The sequence below is a fragment of the Sebastes fasciatus genome, chromosome 13 (genome assembly GCF_043250625.1).
Source record: "Sebastes fasciatus isolate fSebFas1 chromosome 13, fSebFas1.pri, whole genome shotgun sequence".
In the NCBI taxonomy this organism is placed as follows: Eukaryota; Metazoa; Chordata; class Actinopteri; order Perciformes; family Sebastidae; genus Sebastes; species Sebastes fasciatus.
In genome coordinates this window covers 25,713,971-25,735,117 of record NC_133807.1, presented here as the reverse complement: position 1 = coordinate 25,735,117, position 21,147 = coordinate 25,713,971, and the positions used below count along the sequence as shown (strand labels likewise).

Below are 21,147 nucleotides of genomic sequence, written 5' to 3'. Positions count from 1 at the left end.
AATTTTTCGTTCTGACAGACGATGCTAGTGCTTTAATTGATAGGTCTAATGTCTGTGTAGGCGGGCAGTAAAATAGTTCCTAAAATCCCTGCAGATCAAGCAGCCACACAGACTGAACCCGCTCGGTTGTAGTCGTTGCTTTCTGCTGTTAGTAGCCGACCATCTGTGATTTGAGCACTCGTGTGAAAGCTTCCATTTTCTGAGTGGAGCACAATGTTATCAGCACTCTGGGTCCTGTTTGTGTTTAATGTTTAATGTGATGTCCTACATCACTAATGGTATATAACCAACGCTGTCTGAGCTTGTTGAAAAGGGAAAGAAAAATGTCTTGTATCAACGCCCGTGAGCTACAAGACCGTGACATGATCCAGTCCAGCCCGGTCGCACGAAAAGGCATGTGAATGACACAATAATGCGCAGGGCAAAAGCGTGTAATAAGAACGCTGTTCTTGCTTTGTTTTTACTTGCTTTTGTCATTTTCACACCATGTAGTCTGTACTGACTGCAATGTAATGACATAGAGTAAACAGGTAGAAAGACTGCTAATGGCAGGCGGGAGGGTCCAACAAACACTAGACTTTCAACCAGGAGACCTGTGTTTTGTTTTGTAAGTTACTTTAGTGCCATTTGTCATGTGTTTTTTGTAGCGATGATTGTTACATGTTTTCCGTAGTGATGTTACGTTGTTTCCGTATGTATTTTACTTAGTTTACGTACTTATTTTAATCCCAACCATGATGTTTTGTTGTGGTTTTGTTGCCTAAACCTAAATGAGTTGTTTTGTTGCCCCCTGCTGGTACTGCACTTTCATACATGCATGTAATATCCACACCTCGGCGAGGCATAACGTGACACTAACACGCTATCCTCTGGTGGCGAGTCTATTACGCGCTATGGCGTGATATCCAGTCGCCCAGTCAGTAGCACACTACAGAAACTGACAGCGCATCTCCTAGCAACATCCTCAAATGTCAGTCTAACGCTACCACGGGAAAAACCTTCTCAGAGGCTGCTGTTTCCACAAAGATGTCCAAAATATGGTTTTAAGCTCTTTTGTAAAGTTATGCAAAATAGCTGCAGTGTCATTTTACTTTATATTTACTTATACATCAATTTGAGGAATACAAATTTCAGTTTAACTTTAAAAAATAACGCCAACTGTATGTAACAATGTCTGGATCAATATTGTGCTTAAGTAATAATAATAATTCTTGAAATGTAAAAAGAAGGCATTGCTAGGCACTAAGTTGATTTCATAATAATCAAGTTCTTCTGCAGAAACTCCTTCTCTGTTACAGCTGTTCTATAACGAATAAACAGGATGAGCCATTATTAATGACACCAACATTAACAGCGAGCGGGTATTGATTTAGAATAATGGATGAATTAATCTCTCTACTTCCCTTAACAGTGCCAGCTCTAAGTACAGTCGCCTGTGAACCTCATACACACCGGGACGCTGTAATCCTCAAACTATTCCTTGTGGGACTTTCTTGAACTGATTGAGCAAAGACAGGCTTTAAATGTTTCGGTGTCCGGCTGATAGCCAAAGAGGGAAATGTGGTGAATCTTCGTGCTGTGAGGCTGAAATAGCAAACCTCTTAGAGAAACTAAGAATGAAATGATGCATTGGGTTTCTCCAAGAGCACTGAATCTCTGCTATTTACCTAATTTGCGATATTAAATATGTTTTCTTAAGTCCAGTGTGTGTATGAAAGTAGGGATGGGAATCACCAGAGACCCCACGATACGATATTATCACGATACTTCAGTCACGATACGATCTTATTGCGATTTTAAACATTTTGCCATATGCTGAGTGTTGTGATATATTGAAATTTGTTACCTTTTTTCAGCTGCAAGTTATGCAGTTTGTCAACATCTGTTTTATCTAATAAGATACAGTTTTCACTATGTCCATCTCAGAGTTTTCATTCACATATCTTGAGGTCAGAGGTCAAGGAGACCCCTTCGAAAATGGCCATGCCAGCTTTTCCTTGCCAAAATTTAGCGGAACTTTGGAGCGTTATTTAGGGTTCTTCCCGACAAGCTAACATGACACATTGGTACCAATTGATTCCTTAAATTGTTCTAGTTTCATATGATACCAGTATCTTTACTCTAGCTTTAAGACTGAGCCCACTACAACCTCTGAAAGACAGAATTAAAAGTTAATAGTTTATATAATAATCTATATAAGATCAATACTTGACGTCCGTGTATCGATACAATATTGCCACGCAAAATATTGCGATACTGTGCTGCATTGATTTTCCCCCCACCCCTATTTGAAAGTGGAAAAAGGGATGCACAATAACAAACACAAATATAAAATCAAAACTATAAAAAAAACAACTTTTTTAGCTCCTTTTTGTTGACAAGAAGCTCAAGTGCTGATTCCTTTTGACCGGCGTTGCAGAAACAATTCAGCCTGTCCACCATGCGGGGACGCACGACTCTGTCAGTTTGATTAATCTTGTCGTTTTCCCACCGCAGAGCAGGCAACATCAAAACATTGTCTGGATTTGTTCACAGGGGCAGGAAGGTAAGCCGTTGGCAGCCACCCAGACCAAAGTGAGTGATGGAATGTGTTGCACTTAATATCTGATATCTGGGAACATGGTGGAAAGGCAGCAGACGCTACCCAGAGACCAGAGTACCCCACAGAGCACATATGGTACACTTGCATTTATATAGCAACACTCACATGTCAGCATTCACCCACACACATTCATACACTGATGGCAGTGGCTGCCATACAAGGTGCCAACTTTGCCCATAATGTAAATACTAATTCACACACCGATGGCTAAGCCTAATTTGGGGTTAGGTGTCTTGCTCAAAGACACATCGGCATGTGGCCCGGAGGAGCCGGGGATCGAACCACCGACCTTCCAATTGGTGGACGACCTGCTCTAACCTCTGAGCCACTAAGATAACCCCAGTGGTTATCTTAGTGGTTATCATATGACACATTTAGCCCAATAGATCTCAATGAAAGCATCCCTCAAAACAGTGTAAGATAACCACTGTGTGCGTCCTCCACTTTCACCAGTGGTCTTCTGTTGCTATAGCAAAGTGTATCTGTTTATAGCTCTATAAAAACCAAATAATTAATTTGATTTTCCCCTAGAGGTAAAGAGGCTCCTTTGGAGAAGAGGTTTCATTAAAGGAACTGACAGTACTGGTACACTGTTGGGAAGATTTAATAAGCTCGTAACTTATCCGTTTAACCCAGCACGTGCCTGAAAGTTGGACACCAAAATCACCCGTCAAATTGTTGCTCGAAGCAACATGGGAGTCGATGTCTATTCAATAAGCAGTAGCTGTTTCCTGCCGCTAACAGGAAGGGATTGGTTCTGATCCTTCCCGCTCAATTGTGTGTATAAACACTGTGTTCTTTCACGTACCTGTTAGTGTGTACACGTACAGTATGTGTGTGTGTGTGTTTACAGACAAGGTGTTGTGAGGTGAATGGCACACATGGCTAAGTGGAGCCCAGCGGCGGTATCCAGACCGACCCTTATCGCCACTCTGTTACAATCCAGAGTGACAGCTCTTTGTAGTGGGAGCTATTCTTGGCCCTCCTGGATCCATCGCGGGGATCCGTTTGAACCGGAGCCTGTAGAGCAGCACAGGACGTCTGTAGTCACTTGACGGCTGCTGACATCTACAATCCTCCTCACACCTGTCCTCCGCACCACCACAGGCCATCACGTCTTTGGTTCTTTCTCTTTTGTTTGCTCGCTCAGTCTGTCTATTTGTCTGTCTGTGAAGTCTCTTTCTTACCGAGCTCTATTCTCTGCACTACAGCCAAAGAAAAGTAGAAGGCAGCATAGCAAGAAATAAGCAAAGCCATTGTGTTTCTCTCTTCTCATCTATTCATCTCTCTCTCTCGCTCTCATTCGTGTTAGATGGCTCATACTCAGGAAACCACAAAAGACAGAGAGACATTAGAAACACGTCCTCTCTCTCTCTTCCTATCTTAAGTCTTTCGTTCACCTCTCTTTAACCTCAATCTTGCAGCACGCCAATCTTGCAATACACCATCATGGAGCGACCAAATGCATTTTCAAGTGTTAGATAAAGACGTTTCCTCCTCTCTTTTCAGTGTTAAACACTTGACAGATATCGATCTCTGGCCCTGCGTCCTCCCCATCTTTGATTTATTCCTCACTGAACGTCTTCGCCATATTTCTCCAGCAGCAGACACAAAGCTGAATGTTTACAGAGAGGATGACTCTTGTCTCCTCGACTCAGCGAGTTACAGATCAAAGACGTGCAGGACAAGCGTACGTTTGTGAACAAGTAAAGCTCTAAAGTGCTTTGCAGACAGCGCTGTGATACACTGCGTGTCTGTTTGACCTGTTGCATGGTGTGTAAAGACATCTCCATCTTCTTATTTTAGGGAATGTTTGGAAGTTATTAGGAGGTCAGAAAGGGGGAGGGTATTGCATTGTTTATTTTAGCTGAAGGCTGAATTAATATTTCCTTTGCAATTAGTTGCATACATAGTTACATCAAAAAGACAAAGTTCACAGACATCATGGTTCTTAAAGAACCAGTGTGTAACAATTAGGGGATCATTATTAATAAGTATGTTTTCTTTAGTGTATAATCACCTGAAAACAAGAGTTGTTGTGTTTTCGTTACCTTAGAAATAGGGATGCACAGATCCAACTTTTTCAGTCCCGATAGCGATACCTGGGCTTTGGGTTTCAGTCGATACCGAGTACCGATCTGTGTTTAATAAATACGCTGTATGCATCACTGTGTTATTTACTGAAGTGTTATTTATTATTAAAATAATAAATGTTATTATTATTATTTATTATTAAAATAATAAATTATTAAAATAATAAATAACACACCAACAACTTGGCAAAAAATTAACAAGAATTACAATTCAGGTGTAAACCTTTTTAATGCAGCAACAAATTGTTAAAAACTTAAAACAGGAATTAAAATTCCAGTATATAATATATACAATATAGTATTTTTATTAATTGAATTTATTAGATCTGCCCCATTGTCACCGATATCATCTTGATTAGAATTTGGTGTTCAAAGATCAAAGGTCACTGTGACCGCATAAAACACATTTTTGGCCATAAATCAATAATTCATATGCTAATTATGACAATTTCACACAGATATCTAACAGGATAAAATGATGAAGTGATGACATTTTGGACAGACATGGATGTAAGCTGCAACTTGACTGGTTGGCGGATGTTTACAACCTCGAGGCGGTAATTCTAGTTCTTTAAGTCAAGAGAAAACATCAATAAGCCCGGCGAGGGTCTTGAGGTTCAGCAACCCGTCACCACCGCAATCATTTTCATACGCTCCCTTATTCAATTATAGAAGTTTATTTTCTTAAAACAGGTAAAAAAAAGTATATTTACTTGACTCCGATACAAATCACTATCTTTCAAGATGTTTAGTGCCATTTTCTTGATCGTTTTACTGTGATTCTGTAAGATTTTAACACTCATTTCTAAGTCCTGAAAAATCTTGAAGGCTCAATGTAAGACTAAATGACTTTGATGAATAGACTGTTCCTTGCCCTGTCATCATGTACGACATACGGTACTTACAGTAAGTCAGCTGCAACCACCTGTTATTACTCATCTCTGTAGCTTACTGAGACCACAAAGCCTCACTCAAACAAAGGACATATCCACATCACAGCATCAGCAGTGGTTCACAGTGAGATATAACATCAATGGTGACCATTGTGGAAAAAAAGCTTTTGTTGTGTTTTTGTGGACCGTAACGACAAGTCGCAGCTGATATCTCACTATATGATACCGATGCTGTTTTGCTCAAAGCGCAAAATTACACGGACCGAGAGAGGAAGGAGAGTGGAGTCATTTGAAAAGCACTAGCGGTGCATCTTTTCTCACATGAACTCAGTGGAAAAACAACCTCCGGAGGCTGGAGAGCTGAACAGTCTCAGAAACGGCACTCTAGAGGTTGAAAAGATCAGAAAGCACTCACTGCTATCAGTTTTAGCCGCCTGAGGCCACACGTCAGTCATTTGGCTGGCGAGCTTTTCCAATGTGCTGCATGTATACAAGGGTCAAATGAACGAATAAAACCCCTAACCCCAAATTGATCATCCCGCATTTTCATCCACACACATAATGGAACTCGTGACCGAGAAAAGTTCGCCCTGCTGATTGTAGTAGCACTCTGAGAGCAGTTGATTACTTTATGCATCGCAAAACGGCACTAACGCGTGTTTTGTATGCATTGAAGCACCTGTACTGCCTCGCTAATGTTTGCAAATCATCGCTAGAGACAACATACAGCGAGGTTATCACTCATTCATGGAGTGCATCCGTGTGCACGGGGCTGATGTTTCAACAAGATCTCTTACATCACTGCAACAGATTGGGGTAGGGATGAATATGTTTGTTTAGTTGCGTGTGAGAGAGGTGTGTACCTGACAATAGGCACATTTATAAGCCACAGTGCAGTGGAATACAAGATGCTCAAGGGACTGAGACATGTTGTTCTCTGTCTTGTCACAATGCTGCCTAAGTGGCTCTAATTGGGATCAAAATCACTCCCGCACAATTAACTCCAATAACAATGAAATTCTTATGTATTCAGTGTACATAAGGTACGTAAAGTGTACACAGAGAAGCACTAATGTGTTTATTCTGCCAGACACATTTTTCTAATGTACAGCACATGGATGCCCGTGGTTAATTCACCTTAAACATTGCAGAACATTGTAAAATAAATGTAGAAATAAAAATGTAAACATGTAATGCAGGAAAGGGCACCTGTGGCCCTTCGCTGCATGTCATCCCCTCTCTCTCTCTCTCTCTCTCTCTCTCTCTCTCTCTCTCTCTACCCCTTTCATAACTATCTCTCTCACTAGATATAAAGGGGCATACAAAATATGCAAATCTTTGCACAAAGAGGGCATGATAACTCAATTTGTTATTCAAAACAGTGTTTATTGTAGGGAGGCACCGATACTGGATCCGGTGCTGACTCAAATAGCTGGTTATCGGTGACAATGGGGCTGATATATTAAATTCAATTCTATATTTTATACATTATATACTGTAATTTTAATTCCTGTTTAAGTTTTGACCAATTTCTTGCTGCATTAAAAAGGTTTACACTTCAATTGTCTTTCCTGTTAACTTTCTTTACCAAGTTGCTGGTTTATCATTTTAATGAATAAACGTTACGTTTACGTTAGGAAAAACGTTAGGAAAAACTAAATGTTTAACTCAAGCGTGATCTTGCCATACACATAACAGAAAGATCCAGTCACTTCCACACAGTGAGGCATTCAGCTTATTAATTAAACACTGGTATTGGATCGGTACTCGGTATCGGCCGATACCCAAAGCCCAGGTATCGCTATCGGTATCGGGACTGAAAAAGTCGGATCCGTGCATCCCTACTTATTGTAAAGCCCATTTTAAAATAAGTGTATTAATAAAAAGTGTAAACCTGAAGTGTTAATATTGAAAGTCTCGAGCTCGTACACATCCTGGCTTCATATTTATATGTAGGCGATGCAAATCTTTGCACAAAGAGGGCAGAATAACTCCATTATTTATTCAAATTAGTGTTTGTCTTGCCTTGGGTTCAGTTTGTGGTCTGCAGAGTGCACTATACCGCCTTCATTATACAGCACACAGGGTGGACACAATACCAGAAACACATTACCACAGAATGCAATGCAAAAAACATCCGCTTTAATGTTAAATCCCACTGCTCATCAAAAAATGATTGTATTTCCTGCATTATATATTTATAAAACATTGCCAGAGTTGTTATTGTGTTCATCCCTACTGTATGCATAATGATTCATTAAGCAGCTATATTGTAGTGGTTGCACAGATGCAGATATGAGCAGGGACTCTTTTGTTTAATTAGAAGAATATAATTTTGTTTATGCAGCAATAACTGATCTTGTGATTAAAATAATTCAAGATGAAGCAGGTAAAGAATCAAAACTAAAGGGATATTTTTTGATGTAAAGGAATATTATAGGAAACGCTGCAAAATTATATTAGGGTCACATTTCCCTTGACATCCACTGAACTAAAAGGCAACTCGTGGGTTTGACAGACCAAGTGCAGATCCCAGATAGAGAGATAGAAGCTGCCTGCTTTAGATAACACCGCATTTGAACAGCAGCGATAATAAGTGACACTAACTAAACTGTGTCCCAACATGCACGTCACGAAAGAAAATCACAAACAAGTGAGCATTAGTGTGTCTCTCTCGGTTCTCCATAAAGAGTTTATGAATCGCACTTTGAACTAAAACATATTTACAATCCCCCTATAAAGTCGCATTGTTATTGAATTAGTTTCAGCTTGAAGCACACATGGAAATCTCATCAAACTAGATGAGATAAATAGAAAACAAATTACCGTTGACAGCTCGGGACTTCGCTGAAGCTCATCTTCTGGTCAACATCTGGTCAACATCTGGCAGACGATATTATTTCCTCTCAGTTCAAAGCTGTTAATCCAACTTTCTAAATAAATGACCGCCTGCGTCCAGCTTCCTCTGTGAGTCCTCAGTGCTGTCAGCGAGCAGTGAAGAAGTTCATTGTCTCTGGGTTTAAAACACAAAGGGGTTAAAATGGATGTAAAATAATAAAAAGTATAACCGGTTGAGCTCTGTGGTCGCAGTTGGCACCGCTGGATGAGTGAGCGCGAGCCGCAACTGCTGCTAACTTGCGCTCCTTGTGACGTCACAGGGAGGATGGGGGTAGTATGTGTGTGTGTGTGTGTGTGTGTGTGTGTGTGTGTGTGTGTGTGTGTGTTTAGTTCAGTTCACTAATTAACAGGTGTCTGACCATGACGGTTTGTTGAAAGAAGGAATAAGATTTGCTGGACTTCTGGTTTTAATATTTGTTCTTGGCCAATGTCTATTTGTTCAGATTTTTTTGCCACTATATAGCCATAACTATATAGCCTATATGCATGGAGGGGACTCAATAAATGTGATGCAAAACACTCATTAAAGGCACAGCGTGCAGGGTTTTGTGGGATCTATTCGCAGAAATGGAATTTTAATATTCATAACTATGTTTTTCATTAGTGTATAATCACCTGAAAATAAGAGTCCTTGTGTCTTCGTTAGCTTACAATGGGCTATGCATATCTACAAAGTGTAGAAGCAAAGAGACAAAATTACGGTGTTTTTGTTTTTTACAACAACCCCTGCTGCCATTTTGGACTGAAAACAGTCATTATAGGGATGCTAATTTTTAATGTTAGTGTCCGATAGATTGTGCGTTGGTTTGTGCTATACGTTAGCTGCTGTAGCGTTGCTGGTGGCTTCGTGCCCACCGTTGTCAAACACACATACGCTCTGTCAGCGTGGCGTAACACTAGCGAGTGACCGACAGACCGTGTGTGTGTGGCGGCGGTGAGTGTGGCGTTGTCTGTGACGTCATAACTGTGAACGTAGCTGTAGCAGTGTGTATACAGTTTATTTGTCAGTGAATAAATGCTACAACTCCAGAAAAGCCAGAGTTTGGTTTGTCCGTTCTGGGCTACTGTAGAACACGGTGGACTCCATGAAGAGGACCCGCTCCCTATGTAGATATGAAGGGCTCATTTTAATATAACAAAAACACAACGATTCTTAGTTTCAGGTGATAATACACTAATGAAAACAGTTATGAATATTATATTTCTGCTAATAGATCCCGCGAAATGTTACACACTGTTCCTTTAATAATGAATGATTTATGGACTGAGCGGAGTGGATTTTTGTGTATGTGAGTCATCCGTATTATTTTATATAATATCTCTATAGGGACTGATAATATTCGTATTTTGTGACTTCATTAAACCATAATATTAACTTTTTTCTTCAATATACTAATATAATATTTTGGGACCTATTTGTGTGTGTGTATGTCCCTGAGAGACTGAGGTCTCCAAACTAATTTCATAAATAGTTTCTGGACGCCTCATATCTCTGATGTGCTCTCAGTTGTCATTTTGTGAAATGTGCGTTTTTATTCTTGGCCAGGCCATTTCATTTTCTATACCGAGCAGAACTAATGCTTTGACTGTATTATGGGGCTTTGGGGCCGGAAATGTGTTCTTTATTGCAAATTGTGTTAAATCTGGTGTGGTCACCACTGAAATGCCAAGTTGAACTGATCATTTCGTTCTCAGTGATATTCATCCCCGACTGAATCTGAATTTACGTTTTAAGCAGAGAATCCATCAGGTAAGAAAATGTGTTATACCGTGAGATCAGATGGATGTATGGTCACAAAGGATTAGACTGAGCAAGCTACTGAAAATGCATCGAATACTGTCAGGTCAGAATTAATGGTGAGATGTTATATAGCTTCCCACTATAGAGCCTTACAGTATATTATCACTCAGTCTGGGGGATTTCTGGGACCTTTAAATAACTAATCAATCACCTCGCCCTGCAGTGAACTGACTACATATGAGGTATGGAAGGTATACACGGCTGTGTGCTGCTGTTGCAGTAAATCCCTTCACAAAACATTGTGTTTCTTACTGAAAAACACACACATACACACGCACATGTACACGCACACACACACACGGTTTTAAAATGAACTTTGCCCGTAAACAGGGTTCAAGGACCTTCTACTTGTGTCAATAAACTCCGCAGAGCTGAAGCGAAGAGCTGGACAGAATTCTCCCTCAAATATAATGTTGTTAAAGACAGTATTCGTCCATTTATAATACACGTTTAGAGCTGCAATGATTAATCGATTAATCGATTAGTTGTCAACTATTTAATTAATCGCCAACACCAACTATTTTCAACTATTTTCCTGTCTCACCCAACGCAACCTCTCCAAACTTCAACTAGTTCTAAATGCAGTTTTAGCATCTCTACATTGGTTACCTGTATGTTTTAGAATTGATTTAAACATTTTAACGATTCCTTTAAAAACATAGTTTGGGTTGGCCTCTGATTATATCACTGACATACTAACCCCTTACGAGCCTGAATGCAGCCTGAGACCCTCCGACAGAGGTCTCTTAGTTATTTCTAGGTCAAGGCTATAAAACGGAGGAGACCGAGTCTTTGGAGTCGGGGCCTCACGACTCAGGCAGGCTAGCTCTGTTTTGTCTTTCAGATTTCTCAGAATTGCTTTCTCTTAATCGGTTATTCTTCTGCTGTTATTCTACTTGTTACTTCATACCATGTCATTTTTACTGTATCAACTCTATTTTTATTTATTGCTACATGTTCATTTATTGCCTTTTCTTTAGTTTGTTAAGGCCCTGTCTACACGTATACAGATAGTTTTAAAAACTGATATTTTCCCACATGCAAACTGAGTTTTGGTTCACAAAAAACGCCGTCTAAAGTGCAGATTTTCAAACACTTCCTGGTTACTTTGTATCTGTGTGGACGTGTAAAACGGAGCGTTTGGGAAACGATGACGTCCTCTCCTCATTTCACACATGCCCATTGTTGCTTCGTGTAATGAGCATGCGCCAGAAACAATAATAAAGATGGCGGACTACCAGCTTTTTTACGTTTCGTTAGCACTGCTCAGACTAATTACTACTTTACATTTGAAAAATGTTCCAGTCACAGTTGTCCAAAGCAGGGAACACATTAAATATGTCGAGGCCGAAGGGTGATTGAATGAGCTTTTGGGCGATTGAAGGCGAGGTTTGGAGCGCTCAGAAGGGCCACGGACACCTGAATGACCTCCCTTTCCTCATTTATGCATGTAAAGAAACAGTTGATGACAGCAGAGTGATGGAGATATTTTATAAAATGAAGGTCGTGTGGACAGATTTTCTTTTTTAAACGGAGAGGAACATATAAATTTAAAAAAATATCTGCATACGTGTAGACAAGGCCTAAATCTTTTTCCTTCATTTACCGTAATAAGAAAAGCCATAAGTTGCCAGCAACAGTGCGCAGTGTCAGCAGATGCACCTACACCTATACATTTTTTTATCAGTTGTTTGCAGTAACAGCGGTTGTTGAAGATGCTTTGAACAGGACAAGAGACGGCGAGCAGCTTCTGTGACTTTTGTCCTCTTGAAGGGAAGCATGAGATATAAGAATAGCCTATACTCTTTGACCGAGTGCTGATGTTCAAACCGCCTCGAGCCCTCAAAGTGCTACGATAGCATCCACCGTGCATCATCACTGCCTCTATATTGAAAAGCTTTTGAATCAGCTGACAATAATGAAAAGTTCAGCCAAGAGCCGGATGTCCCCCCATCCCCTGTGACATTATAAATAACAGCATCTGAATTAGCCTACTGGCATATTTATAGGTTCTATGTCTCTGTAAATAACAAAAGGCCTTTTGCTTAACAACTATTTGATCATGGCACCATCTGTATGTTTTTTTTCCTGAGGCGATCCATAGGCTGTAGAAAGATAAATGTCTGATGATTTAATACCAATAACTGAGACATGTTTAAGTTCTTTATAGCAGACCCTCAGGGCACAAAATGAAAAACACATTAGGTCTATTCACTTGTGCAATAGTGTTCTGTCTGAAAATAGCAAAAGCCATATAGTGTTAACCAAATGACAGTGAAAGTGTGTGTATGTGTGAGTAGGGTAGTGTGTACGAGGGTCAGGGTGCAGTCCCCAGGCCGTCCAACAGAGGGAGGCAGTGGGTCAACACCAACATACTGACACACACAGCTGAATTAATATTAGTAATGAGACACATTATAAAAATAAAAATATGGCTTCTGATGCATAAAACACACACATCTATCTTTCTCTGGTGTCTCTGCAGGCTGATATCTCCACATGTTCTGCCTACTATCTGGTCTGTTATCTGTCATCTGTTAATATTTGAAGAGAGAGAGGTTAGCTGCTATGCAAAAGGTAATGTAATCAAGGAATGTATAGTTGAGATAATTATATTGTTTTGGAACAAGTTACAAAAACAAACTCTGCAGCAGGTTTGACGTGGCTGCAACAGACTGTTTTTCACATTTAAAAAATAACATCCCATGTTGTCAAGGTGTTTGTTTGCATCAGAATAAATAGTTTATGCAAATTTCACCGTTGGGAGATGCTGCTGCAGAGATAAACTTGTGTTCAGACAAGGTTAAAACAAAGCTCAGCTACACATTGCTTACCACGATGAAAAGTGTTGGGAAAAGTGTTTAGCGATGAGGTGAAAAGGGTCTAAAGCGAGCTGTCAGTGGGGATAGGCAGGTGAGGGTGCGGTACGCAGTCAGTGTGTGGTGTGTTTGGGTCAGCTGTGGTCTGGCCTCCGGCCCCTCGGAGACAGGCTTGTTTTCAGAGTCTGGTCACGCTCTTTGAGTTTGGCCATTCAACTGGCATTTGGCTGGATCATACTTTCCATGCCAGACAATGAGATCAGTGCGCCGCGGCATACAAATATATTCCTTCATAGTTTTGGATCTGATTGGAGGCCTTTGATATAATGACTTGTTTTTGTTCATAATATACAGTGATTGGCCAGAAACTGGGTTTACATTCCAGTTCATTTAAAGGCAATTACTGTGCATGCAGTACATGTGGGTCACATCAGGCAACAGTAAATACCATCCTATAGATGTTTCATGCTTCACTGCCTCGTTATTCACCACATTATTCATTCAAGTAGGTCAGGGTTTTAATAGAGGGAGCATCAGTTCGGGTTTTATCAAAGTTTCTTTTCCCAGAGCTAATAAAATAGTAAATATATAATAAAAAAACAATGTTATTGTTTCATTAGCTACTACTCAAAACTTTTGATATCAGATTAAATAATTTGATTTCTTTCGTTGAAAAATGTGCCATTTTTAGATTTGATCTTCACAAAATATTGTATATGAACCCACAGCAAAGAATGTATATTGCTAAGAAGTGAAAGTCAATTATGCGTTCCACTGCAACGCCAGCACGCAGCAGCAGAGCGACATATCCGCCATTTTGGACTGTAATCAAGTCGATTACCATAACGACGCCAGTTAAACGTCCGCCTACAAAGTGTCGTACAAAAGTAAAACAAAATTATTTCTATTCTATTGTCATAATTTTAATGTCTCTACTGAAATAGCCTGTGTTGAACAATAAAAATATTATGAAATATGCACACTGTTAAAAGTATTTACTTACTTACTTATTCATTTATTAAACTATTTTGCCCGGCAATGGACATATTATACATTTTAGGCGACCAAAATGTTACAATTGACTTACATGAACTGAAAACACACTGTGAAAGGGTTAAAGTTGTAAGACGAAAACACAGTCAAGATGAATTTAGAGATACATTTCCTTTGCTTTTAAATAGTCTCACTGATTCAGAGCTATATGAGAGAAAATAAGCTGCAAACCAAATCAACTAACCAGTTTGACTTGAAAAGAAAGAGAGTCTGTAGTGGAAGTAGTTGAGCAGCTGTACTGTAATGACAAAAGGTAGTTGAAGTGAGTGGCGGAGCAACACATTCCCAAACAAGGGGACTTGAGGCAACATACAAGCAGCCGATCTGTTTCTGTTTCCACTCAAGCCTCTATGTGTTGCTCATGTGATTGTTCTCCAGCCAGATCTCCATTAGCAGTAATGGCAGGGTGATCAGAGAGGAGCTGATAGATGTACAGTCATGCTCAGAGACTATCAGCTCTGTTGTCACCCTGATACCTCTGACAGCCAGCTGGCCAGATCATGATCCCCCCGGGGGGGGGGAAGGCTGCTACAGAGACCAGAGTGGGCGGCCCTTCTTATCAGACGTCAACTCTCCTTTCATAGGGTTAAGTGAAACTACTGACTGCAGGGTTCACGGCATAAGAGAGGCTTCAATGGGTCATTATTGTTTGATAGTATCTTTCAGATTTGCACTTACCCATCATGTAAATGTGCATATTACTTTAACCCCCCCTATTTATCATTTATAAATGCTTATAATATATAAACATATAATAATAAAAACATATAAATAGTGCCGTATAGCCAGATCTATCTCCACAGTGCTGTGTGAGCACTAAAGAACGGTCTGGCTCCACACATCATTCTGGTATAGGGGGAAAAGGGGAGGGAAATGCCACGCTTTGTCAAGGCCTTCGGCGTTTGATAGCGATGCATAAGGCACCCTTTAGCGTCTGTATAAGACTCACCGGGCTTTCAAGTAACTACAATGTAAACCCATCCATCCACGTCCATATTAGACGCTCAGAGAAAGTGGTCGGAGAGTGTGGTGACGTAATTTAAAGCACAAAAAAACACAGAGCTTTCATCCAGGAGACCACTGTGTGTGTCTCGTGTGAAACCAACAACTTGTTTCACTTTCACTTTACAAATATAGTAATTTTAAGCCAAACTATGATGTTTTTCCTAAACTTAACTAAGTGGTTTTGTTGCCTAAACCTAAGCAAGTGTTTTTGTTTGAATTCACAACGTTAACCACGTGTTTACTGCGACCGTAGTTTGGCGTCATAGTTTGTTAGAAAGTGACGCCAAGGTGTCCGAGGGGACAAGTCGGAATGAGAACGACACACTTATCTACTTTAGATCAAAATAAAGTGGAAAAAAAAATCTGTTTCCATTTTAAGGGATTTTCTGGAATAACCTATACTTACTTATCAATGGATGCTAAAGAAACTTAGTTTCTGTTCTGAGTGAAGAGCTCTGTTCTCACTGACAGGGCAGCTCAAACAGTGTGTATAATAACTCTGAGAACAGCGGCAGGTGTTTATTCCTGCGGACTACGGAGGTACAATAGAGCCCAGCAGCTCCCGTCACAGAGTTGGCCCACGTCCCTGAGTGTAAAAATAGCCATTATCTCCCTATTCCTATCTTTTACTCCCCTTTATTCCTCCTTCATGTTAACTTAAAGCTACGCCAACTCATACTTCCAGCAGGGTTCACATTACAGAAGAAGTCAAATCTCTCCTCAAAGACTCTAATGTTGGTTAAGTGGTTTTATTAGTCTCCAGTAAATAATACAAACACAGACAAAAGAGCAGCCAAGCAGGATTTTCCCTCGGGAATTAATCCCAAAAGCAACAACCTTTCTGGCAACAATATTTCTTTAAATGCAGCAGCCTATGAATCAAAAGCTTTCATGATTTAAATGATTAAAACATTGGTAAGGTTACTTTTGGAAATATGAAACCACATGCACATACAGTTTAATAATACACTTTATTGTTATTATTATAAACCCTGTTAGACGTGTCTGATACGGCTGTATTCATGGCTGGTTTGTGTTATATTGTTCTTTATTGATGCTCATGTATTCTGTTCAGAAGATCTCAGAGGTCCTACCTCAAACATTTAGTAGTGTATCTGCTGCAGTGGGTTGATAGAAACTAAAACAAATAATGTATGCATTAACAAATACAGTTTGCAAACCATACACAATATTCTAAAATAAACAAAAACCCTATTGTTTCTTATTTACAATAATTTACCTCCATTATATGCTTTGTTTTCCACACAGCTCCAGCTGAATGCAGTTCAAAGATGAATCTAAAATATGTTAAACACATCAAGAGTTGATGTCTTGTTACTCAATAATGTATTCAACATAGAGAGATAGAGAGTTGGACTGGTTGAATCTAGACATACAGCATCATTCAAAACATGGCGACATATTCTATGTCAGCTTTCTCAAACATTTTCAAACTCATTCAAATCCTGCCTGTCTGCAGAAATACATCCATAATTGTACAGATTAGAGTCTCAGAAGGACAAGCACATTTGTGTTCATGAAAGGTAACCACTCCCACCATGTTGTGCCGCTTAAACAATAAAACAATCCTGCAAACAGCTGCAAAACTATTGTATATCCTGTCGTCACAGCAAAATAAAAACAATCAAATGCTCAATGAAAATTCTTTGTCAGCATAATTTGGTTTTATCCAAGGGGAAATGAGGGATAGTTTGGGTGTTTTGAAATGGTTTTGTATAGATGACGGTTGGCACGCCCCCAGCTTGGAGAAGCAGACAGGAGTTACCGCACTGAAGCAAAGCGATGTACTGCTGTGGCAGCAAAACATATTTTAGTGTACACTATATTTAAAATATTTTAACCAGTTTACCTTGCGGTCAGACAGCTATAGAGTCTGTGTTTCCAACGGGGAACTGAAGCCGTCATCTATGCTCTCGCCAAAGCAACCAGACCCCATTGAAAAACAGTAATTTTACCTCACAGAACACAGGAGTTGCTGGTCTACCGCTGCCTCCATCGATTAGTTTGTCGGTGTCATTGTGTGACTTGTGTGAGTTCGGATTCACCAAAGTCACACAATGACAGAAACAAACAACAGATCGAGGCAGCGGTAGACCAGCAGCTCCTGTGTTCTGTGAGGTAAAATTACAGGTTTTTTCAATGGAGTCTGGTGGCTTTGACGAGAGCATAGATGATACAACGGCTTCAGTTCCCCGTTGGAAGTAACTCCTGTCTGTTTCTCCAAACTGGGGGTGTACTGACCGTCATCTACTGTAAGTAATACACCGACTATAGATAAGTATCTCATACAACCCCACTTCAAAAGACCTGAACCATCTCTTTAAAAGCAGCATTCAAAATCATTCCATAACTGTACTATTGACTAAAATCGTGAACATCTACTCTGTTCAATTCAAATTCACCTTAAATTCCTCACTCACCCAAACACAGCTTCGTTTAACTGAGCCACTGCTTAACTCAACAGGCCCTGCTGTGCAAACGGGATTACTGAGAATGTAATTATGTCTGAAGAGTGGAAAGAGCAGATAAAGGCACAAACTAATTGAAATTTAGGATATTGATAATTAATTACATAATGAACCGATTAACACTGTCCTTCAAACAAAAGTCAATGCCTGCAAAGAAGATAAATGGAGTAAAATACAATCCCTATTACAAAACCACACAGCTCTGATAATACTTTTAAAGGTGCAGTGTGCAGGATTTGGCGACATCTAGCGGTGAGGTTGCAGATTGCAACCAACTGAAACTTCTCCCGTGTGTCAAGCGTGTAGGAGAACTACAGTGGCCGACGAAAAAACGTGAAAGACTCTCTCTAGAGCCAGTGTTTGGTTTGTCTTTTCTGAGCTACTCTAGAAACATGGCGGAGCAACTTGCGACGGCTGTTATTCGATCTTTCAGAGGTTGTAGCAGGCTCTGTTTTAAAGCTAGAATGAAAATCCTGGTATCATATGAAACTAAAAAACCTAAGGAATCCATATCATGCTAGCTTGTCAGGAAGGAGGCAAAAAAAGGCTTCAAAGTTAAGCTAAATTTTGGCGAGAAAAAAACTGGCATGGTGATTTTTAAAGGGGTCTCTTGATCTCTGACCTCAAGATATGTGAATGAAAATGGGATCTATGGGTACCCACGAGTCTCCTCTTTACAGACATATATGTTTTGGATGCAGTGACACAAAATAGAGCGAAAAAGTGATGTTGGAGACAACGCTGCACCAGTAAAAGCTCCAAAGCATGTGGTGATAATAATGGCAGGTGGTGACGGGTGAGCTGAATATTTATGTGGGTCGTTACACCTGACAGTGGCATAACACATATTTATAGCCCAGTTTGTCTTTTATTTGGGAAATTAGGCCTCAAGTTACAAAAGGTTGAGGACCCCTGACTCCGTGAAGAGGACCCGCTCCCTATGTAGATATAAACAATTCATTCTAAGGTAACGAAAACACAACGATTCTTATTTTCAGATGATTATACACTAAATAAAACATACTTATATTATATTCCATTTCTGCCAATAGATCCCCATAAATGCTACACACTGTTCCTTTAAGTTATCTGAACAGTTCTGCTCTCTAATAGCAATTTCATGTAAAACATTTGCTGTGGTCTCTGAGTTCTTCAGAGTGACTGAGTGCTACTGGCAGCACAACGCTGTAAATCATCTTGAAATAGGCCTGTCTGTCTCAAGTGCTTTTTCTTTCTTGAAACTGTGCTCTCTCTTTTTTTTTAAACGAAACTGCGCTTGTTGTCTATATTCCTCTGACATGAATCCGCTGACTGGATTAAGCTTCAATAACAACCTGTTATTATGACACGCTGATTCAATCTGAGAAGCGGATCCTGTCTTGTAGCTCTTTAAAAAACTGAAAAATGCTTCATCACATCCCGTTGTTTGATTTCATAATGAACTAAATTAAGAAGTGATTTCCAAATGAAACTCTGGGTTGTTTGTTTGTTAGTTATCCGCCCCAAGACTAAAGGGCCATAATTATGGTGATTACTGCATATTTAGAGTGCCATAATTGTAATAATGGGTGGAAAGCTGGTGAGATGCCCGTTCTTCCTATTTTGGCTGCAGGCCATTGGGTTAGTTGCAGTGTATAATGTTCACGTCAAATATCCCATTAAAAGGAGTCGGCTCAGTAGCTGCTCTCCCCACACAAACGTCTATTAATCCTCTGGAGCTCAGCACATGCAGTTAATGCCGACGTTCATATCAGAGTAGAAATGTAGTGTGGAAATGACAGCTGAGCTGATATTGAGACAATCTGTCGCAATGAAACATAAACTATTGCTGCCCTGTGATTAATTGCTGCACATTAACATATAAAAAGAAGCTCTCCTTTCCCATTTCTGTTTCTTTTCTCTCTCTGCTTCAGTTCTCTACGTTCACACATCTGAGGCAGCAGGACTTCTGATTGATGACAGTTTCTCCAGAGTTTGTGCTTTTGCAGAAAACTTTCACCCCTATTTCTAGCTCTCTTTCTCCCGGCTGCGATAACACACGTAGGTTTCTGTTACAGACAATTTCATCTCTCGCAACTATTACAGAGGATGACAGAAAAGGGGCTAAAAAACACAGAAGAGTTGTGTAACATTGGGCCTCATGCAGCAATATTCTCCTAAAATAACTTGGTATCGCCCCCTAAACACTATATAAGGGCAGGTGTTGTGCTGTGTGCAAATACTCTGGCACATGCCCAAGAATTGTTCCTCAAATTTAAAACGTATGTTTCCTTGAGTTGGACAAACAATTTGTTGACTGTGAAAACAAGATGTTTTTTTCTTGGTAACAGTGCTCTTGACCACTCGTAAAATGTTCTCTTACCTCAGAGAAGAGCAAAAATAAGAAAAAATTGGTGAATCCCAGAAATAAATGGATACTAACAAAACAAGAACACAACGTGATACAAAAATAAGAGAAAGTTTGTTTGTATATCGCTTCCTGCATGAGGCCCAGTGTTTCGTGTTTATATCTGACCATATGAGATCATTTATCTTCCACCTGTCTGTTGTTCTGTTCTTAGATTCCTTTCCTGTGATTTCAATAAACACTGGACAACAGATTTTAGCTCAATAGATGAGCCACATATACAGCACTGTTCTGTCTTTTCAGGCTGCGTTCACTGCCACATTGTTTCAGAGGAAAAACTATAAAATCCAAATTTCTACCAAAACAAAGTTTATATAATGGTTGGGCACGTCATAAAAACAACAATGACATCATATGTAATGACTTAACAACAAGACGTACGCCTTGTTTCTACATAGCTCTGTGTATGTATGTGTGTCAACCGGAAGGCTGCGTTCCAAATCGTATACTTTTTCTTTTTACTTTCAGTAAGTACTGCAGCTGCCCTGACAAAGTACGTACTGTTGCATGTAGTATGCATACAATTGGGACATATTACTTCATCATAACATTGTGCCTTGAACTTTGACCAAAGAACATATATTGCCAAGAAGTGAAAGCCAATTGGACGTTCCATTGCAACATCAGCGCTCAGCAGCAAAGCTACGCTTGCACCATTATGGACTCGAAGCGACTACCGGACGCCAGTAAAACGTCTGCCAAGAAAGTGCAACACAAAAGTAAAACAAATCATTTCTATTCTATTGTCAAATTCTTCCGAAATGGCCTGTGTTGAATTATAAAATATTATAAATATAATAAGCATTTTCAGTCCAAAATGGTGGCAGCAGCTGTTGTCAAAAAAACACAGGAGTTTCGTCTCTTTGCTTCTGTACTCTTTGCTTTGACCCTCTTGCTCATATATCCACTGCGCAGAGGATTGTGGGTCAGAATAGCCAGAAAAACATGCTGGTTTGCATACTGCAGAATGATGCTGTAGGACATCCTGGTATTTTTTGACATACTGCATTTTACATACTATGTATTTGGACATACTAAATCTTTTTCTGGCATACTAAATAGTAGGGTAGTATGGGAATTAGAATGC

At 39.8% G+C, this 21,147-nt stretch overlaps 1 protein-coding gene across 1 annotated transcript in view; it reads right to left on the bottom strand.

The window, feature by feature from the left end:
• gcgra (glucagon receptor a) overlaps window positions 1-8,728 on the bottom strand; it is a 45,739-nt gene extending 37,011 nt beyond the window's left edge. The window contains exon 1 of the mRNA XM_074656468.1: window positions 8,415-8,728. The gene's annotated coding sequence lies outside the window, so the exon portion shown is untranslated. The remainder of the gene's footprint in view (window positions 1-8,414) is intronic.
• Window positions 8,729-21,147: the final 12,419 nt, after the last annotated feature.